Here is a 6,830-nt window from a genome sequence, read left to right on the forward strand (position 1 = left end):
GTTGACGACGACGTCACGCTGTTGTTTGCGGTGAGGCTTGATGACGTCAATGATGCTGAAGGGGGAGAGTGTGCATGCGCGTGCTGCGTGTAGTGCGCGAGAGCAAGCTGGGCTTGTTCCTGAAGCTGCTCCAGACGAGTGGTGTCGGCGTGGGCGTCGTGGTGCTCTGCAAATCAGACCGTATGAGTTAACAAGTCTCACTGCCCGGTGCCGAAAGTGTATTTTGCTTGTTGATTTTTTTCTCCTTCGTTTTCCCTTCTACAGTTCCCAGTATCGTCCGCCAAACCAAATATCATATTGCTTTCAAGAGCACGGTTATACGCTTTGCTTGTTGTGCTCCATTTACTAATTGATTGTATGCGGCTTTGTTGTATGTCATTTTGCTGAATAAAATTGTTTAAACCAAAGAGGAAGAAGAAGAAAAAGAAGAAGAAGAAGAAGAAGAAGAAGATTCAGAAGAAGAAGAAGATGATGAAGATGAAGATGAAGATGAAGATGAAGATGAAGATGAAGATGATGAGTGGTGACACCAGGCTGGGACATGGATACCGTCTCTGAGTTTGCACATACAATTAACTCGCTTCCTATCCAGCCTAGATTCGAACCCACGACCCGAGGATCGCCAGCCAATTTCTCTACCTATTGAGCAACCAGGGCCCGCATCATGATGATGATGGATGATGATGATGATGATGATGGATGATGATGGATGATGATGATGATGATGGATGATGATGATGATGGAGGATGATGATGGATGATGATGATGATGGAGGATGATGATAATGATGATGGATGATGATGATGATGATGATGGATGATGATGATGGAGGATGATGATGATGGAGGATGATGATGATGATGGATGATGATGATGATGGATGATGATGATGATGGATGATGATGATGGAGGATGATGATGATGGAGGATGATGATGATGGAGGATGATGGATGATGGAGGATGATGGAGGATGATGGATGATGATGGAGGATGATGATGATGAAGGATGATGGAGGATGGAGGATGATGGAGGATGATGGATGATGATGATGGAGGATGATGATGATGGAGGATGATGATGATGGATGATGATGATGGAGGATGATGGATGATGGATGATGATGATGGAGGATGATGATGATGGAGGATGATGGAGGATGATGGAGGATGATGGAGGATGATGGATGATGGAGGAGGATGATGGAGGATGATGGATGATGATGATGGAGGATGATGATGATGGAGGATGATGGATGATGGAGGATGATGGAGGATGATGGATGATGGAGGATGATGATGATGGATGATGATGGAGGATGATGGAGGATGATGGAGGATGATGGATGATGATGATGGAGGATGATGATGATGGAGGATGATGATGATGGATGATGATGATGGAGGATGATGGATGATGGATGATGATGATGGAGGATGATGATGATGGAGGATGATGGAGGATGATGGAGGATGATGGAGGATGATGGATGATGGAGGAGGATGATGGATGATGGAGGATGGATGATGGAGGAGGATGGATGATGATGATGGAGGATGATGATGATGGAGGATGATGGAGGAGGATGATGGAGGAGGATGATGGATGATGGGTGATGGGTGATGGGTGATGGGTGATGGGTGATGGGTGATGGTGATGGTGATGATGATGATGATGATGATGATGATGATGATGATGATTGATGATGATGATGATGATGATGATGATTGATGATGATGATGATGATGATGATTGATGATTGATTGATGATGATGATGATGATGATTGATGATTGATGATTGATGATTGATGATTGATGATGATGATGATGATGTCGATGACACACCGAGCTAAAAGCAAGCATTTGAGATTTTGTTCTGTGTTTTCTCTCACTCGGTGTCAAACCGATGGTAATTTCTGCAAATCGCCCTTTTAGCCTTATCAACAACCATATAACAGCTTGTGTGCGACTGAACCAGGTCCAGAAGAAGTCAACTTTAGTCTTTTGCTTTCTTCCGGGACGGTTTAATTACTCGTTTCCATTAAGAGTAACAAAAAAAAAGTTAAAATTTTAAATAATAAATCAAATCTGTTGTATAGCTCCTGAATTCTGACCTTGACGTAGCAAGACCAATGTTTCCAGAAAAGGCAGCTCTGTGACGTCAGCATGCAGAGAGTGGAACGTGCCGATCACCTTCTGTACTGATGTCAGCACTGTGTCGTCATCAGTTTCTGTGTTCTGGATCGCAATGAAAAGCTTTGTCACAATTCATCGCAATTTCACTGAGAGAATTAAAAAGTATTATATAAAGACATTAATAGAATCAAGGCGCGCAGTATTGAAAACAGTTTACTGCTTAGGCCAAAAAAAAAATTGTCTGTTTCTGGTAACATGGCTAAAAAAAATAGGGTCGGTAGGTCGGGATTTTTTTTTTTTTTTTTTTTTTTTTTTTTTACCCCAAATGTAGACCAATAAAACTAACTTTAAAAATCGCGCAAAGAGACTGGATTCACTATACATAGAGACAAGACACTCAACACATTTACAAATCGTCAGCGGACTTTCGTTTTCACACGTTTTTGTTGTTCATTTTCTCACCCTGTCCTTTACCACAAAAATTTTTTTTAAAAAATTGAGTTTGGAAAAAAAAAGTTTAGGGTCGGCGCCGAAATTTAGGGTCGGTCGGGTGACCAGAAACAGACATTTTTTTTTTTTTTGCCTTAACAATATACGGTATCATCAAGGCAGCAAACGTGACAACTCCCGCGGGTTTGGGGGAAGAATTTACCCGATGCTCCCCAGCATGTCGTAAGAGGCGACTAACGGATTCTGTTTCTCCTTTTACCCTTGTTAAGTGTTTCTTGTATAGAATATAGTCAATGTTTGTAAAGATTTTAGTCAAGCAGTATGTAAGAAATGTTAAGTCCTTTGTACTGGAAACTTGCATTCTCCCAGTAAGGTCATATATTGTACTACGTTGCATGCCCCTGGAGCAATTTTTTTATTAGTGCTTTTGTGAACAAGAAACAATTACCAAGTGGCTCTATCCCATCTCCCCCCTTTCCCCGTCGCGATATAACCTTGAACGGTTGAAAACGACGCTAAACACCAAATACAGAAAGTAAACGTGACAAGGTAAAATAAGACTAGACTAGCAACAAAAGCAATGGAAACAGGACGACCACGTTAAGGGCAGAATAATCCTGCGCAGTTTCAGCGGCACAGACGACGCACTGCATATTATTGATGCTGCGATAGGGATTATGACGAGTACTTGGCCTGTTTTCCTTTCACGCAACGTGTAGCGGGCTGGGATAATCTGAAGTGCGTCGTCTGTCCTGCTGAAGTTACATAGGTGAGCGCCAGGCCTTACGTTAAGAAATCATAGTTGGCCTGATAGGCATGGTCTATATGACATCACATAATAATACAAAATAACACACACACACACACACACACACACACACACACACACACACACACACACACACACACTCATGTATATCAATATGCCAATATTAACCTGAACCTCATGCACAAAACAATACAAGATTCCGCAAACAAAACTCACGGATGCAGACATCCGGAGGACCCGCGCAATAATACAGGTGATGTCAACCGGCCAGTGCGCAGCTGCAAGAAGAAATATCTCCGCCCAGCGGCGTTCTAACTGCACTATTTGCTGTGGCGGACTTAGGGCTTTGAAGAAGTAGTTGTGCTGCGCCCTCCGTAGACAAGACAGAAGAATGTGCTGTGCTGAGCTGCGTAGGAATATCTTCAAGTCACGTGGTTCGTCGAAACGGCCTGAAAGTGAAAACAAAATGTGGAGCCCACGCTAGCAATGCATTTTCAAAAGTTTGGAGGACGAGAGTCAGTAAATGCATATCAAGAAACCTCTGAAGTACACTACTCGTCATACAAAAATGTACAGATGCGTTTGAGGGCAGATCTTTCTGATGAGGCCGTTTATCGTAAAACCAATTATATGACTGGAAAGACCGTTTATTCCCCTAACTTATTCAGAAAACAGATTGAGTTTACATGACGTGGTGTCGAAGCCGTTTTAGCGGGTAATGAGACAAAAAATGGTACAATTGAGTAACTCGCAAACGCATTGCCTTCAAACTATCGGAGATGTGTGCTAACACATGTTGTAAAGTACATACGGAATTTCAAGTCATTTGTCACAAAGAAAAAACACCAAACACGCCGCCCAAAAACACAATGTCTTGTTTACAATGTTTACATAAACATTATTCGCATCCTTCATCTGGAAAGAATTAAGGAAAACAAGGGCTTGGTAAGACATATGATCACACAGGTTCACGTTGGGGGGTCTCCCCCGTTGCCAGAAAGTCAACAGCCGCACTAACTCTTCGTGCCGCCTAGGCTCGTGAAGACGTGAAATAGTGTCAGCCATAATGTTTACACAAACGGCCACATGCACCGCCGCAATGCTACAGTTTACTTTAGCACATTCCCATGCCATTTTCCGAAGTAAGCTGTTGACATACTTATTAGTAGATCTGCCTTTATTGATAATTGATTTTGTCACAGTGCTATCAGTATGCACAATCACTTCTTGTCCGCACCACATCGGTGCCCCGGCATCGTGTCACAGCTTGTAACACAGCACATACTTCTTTAAAGTTTATGTGTAAATTGTTCGCTGCCGGCATGTCTTTTTTAAAATAGGTGTACTGCCAGTCGCCCTGCCAAAAGGCACCTGCTGCAATATTACATGCGTCCACATGGACATGCTGTTTTGCATTGTGGAAATAATACAGTGTTCCATTAAATACATGCATAAAAGAAAGCCACCATTGCACATCTTTCTGGAATTCGCTAGAAAGCTTTGCTTTGTGCCGCTGCTGCTGAAGGGGTTTTATTGTGTCCAGTATCCGCCGCAGAAAGAATTTTCCTCCTCTGACAGCTTGACAGGCCCAATTAAGAGAACCCGCGATGCTTTGAAGCTGAGTTTTTGTCGCGCGCTTCTTTCCTCGAAATTGCAGTAGTCGCCGCCGCAGTTGCTGCAGTTTGTCACTTCCAAGTGACAGAGTGTTGTTCCGCGTGTCGATGTCGACTCCAAGAAATGTGATACGTTGGGTGGGCCCCACCACCTTCTTCCAGCTAATGTTGAAGCCTAGTTCCCTCAATAATCTAATCAAAGAAAATAACATGTCGTTGCACTCCTCTTTTGTTGCTGCTACTGAAAGAAAATCATCTATGTATGCTAACACACCAGGCATGCCTCTCCTGGCCATGCACCTGCGAATTGACTGTGAAAGTCTGTGAAAATGTGACGGTCCTACATTGCTACCAAATGGAAGCCGACTGTCAAACAAATAAGTCGGTATCTTGTTACCTTTGAAATGCCACTTGAGTCCCGTTACACAATAATCATCCGGACTGATGCACACTGAGCGATATGCGGACTGCAAGTCGACTTTAGCACACCAATAAGCTGTCTTCGCTAAGGCGCACGCATCAGAGACTGTTTGAAACTTCACCAACTCAGGGATGGAGTAATCGTTCATTGCCCTACCTGTTGGTTTGTGGCATCATGAATTAGCCTAACGCTACCATCTTCTTTGGGGATCGCGGCTAGTGCGCTTACGACCGTTGGCTTCTTACTTGCCACTATATAATTTCCTTTTGCTATTTGATCTAACAGTTCTTGTTCTACCACGTCGCGATGATCGTACGCTGATTTATGATTGCTTTGTTCTGCTGCTAACACACATGTTTTATGTTTTTCTGTTACCCGAAAACCGTGCTGTATACCGTCTAACAAAAATTCTCTGTCACAATCGCCCTCTAGCACTGAGTGCCACATTTGAGATTTTGCACTAATAGATGCATGATTTCCCAAAAACGAACAGTCATGAGGATCTAATTGAGGGAACGGGCTGGAATAGGTGGGGCCTACCGTTGTGTTGTCAGTTCGCTGCGCTGTATCCTAGGCACTGGTGTTTGCTGTCGCCTGGTGGTCTTTGCCGGGGTGCTCCTTTCCACACGTGTCACACACGTGTTCGAACCTGCAGCGGGACCCGTAGAGGCATCCCGGGATGTGCCTTTGTTTGTGTACTGCAGGCACACCTCCTTCCCACTGGGTCCCACAGGTCGTCGAATACCGCCGCTTCCCGTCGTGGCCTTGCCGCTTTTGTTGCCAGGAACTTGTTGGGCACGCTCACAGAGAATCACTGTGGACAGGTGGGGGTTGGGGGTTCCCCAAGCAAACCCGCTGGTTGACTGGCGCTTCCTGTACTCGTCATCGTAAAGGAGCACCGACTGCCAAGAGAATCTTGCGCCGAGCTCGCCCACCATCTCTGTATAACAGCGGTAAGCTTCGTGGTCGAAGTCCACGGTGTTCATGAGTTTTGCCATTATTTTAGCATTTGCCACGATCCAGTGGCAGGGGGATACTTTCTCCAACTTTGGTTTGTTGGCCAGCTTGAGCGCGACACCTCCCCCGTGTGTCACCTCTTCCTCCACCGCCATAGAAGCCGGTACGAAGTCAACAATTCGTAAATAAGTCTCACCTGGTGAAGCAGACTGTATGGCCATGTTGCCAAGAAGACCCTGGAGCGGTGCCACTTGGTCGGCAGCACGCAACGGCCCTCCCCCGTACTTCTGTTGTAGGTCTGCCACCGCCGCTTTTAATTCCACTATGTGGCCTCGTTTTAACTTAAGGCTTTCCAGGTACTTTTCTCCTGCATATTTCAAGGCACTGAGGCTTGTGAACTCCTCTTTTTCCAGAACCTCAATTATAGGTTGGGGCAGATTTTTTGCCCAAGAAGTAAAATTGAACTCCATAGTTTTGCAGAAC

This window comes from Littorina saxatilis, linkage group LG13, assembly GCF_037325665.1.
Source record: "Littorina saxatilis isolate snail1 linkage group LG13, US_GU_Lsax_2.0, whole genome shotgun sequence".
Taxonomy (NCBI): Eukaryota; Metazoa; Mollusca; class Gastropoda; order Littorinimorpha; family Littorinidae; genus Littorina; species Littorina saxatilis.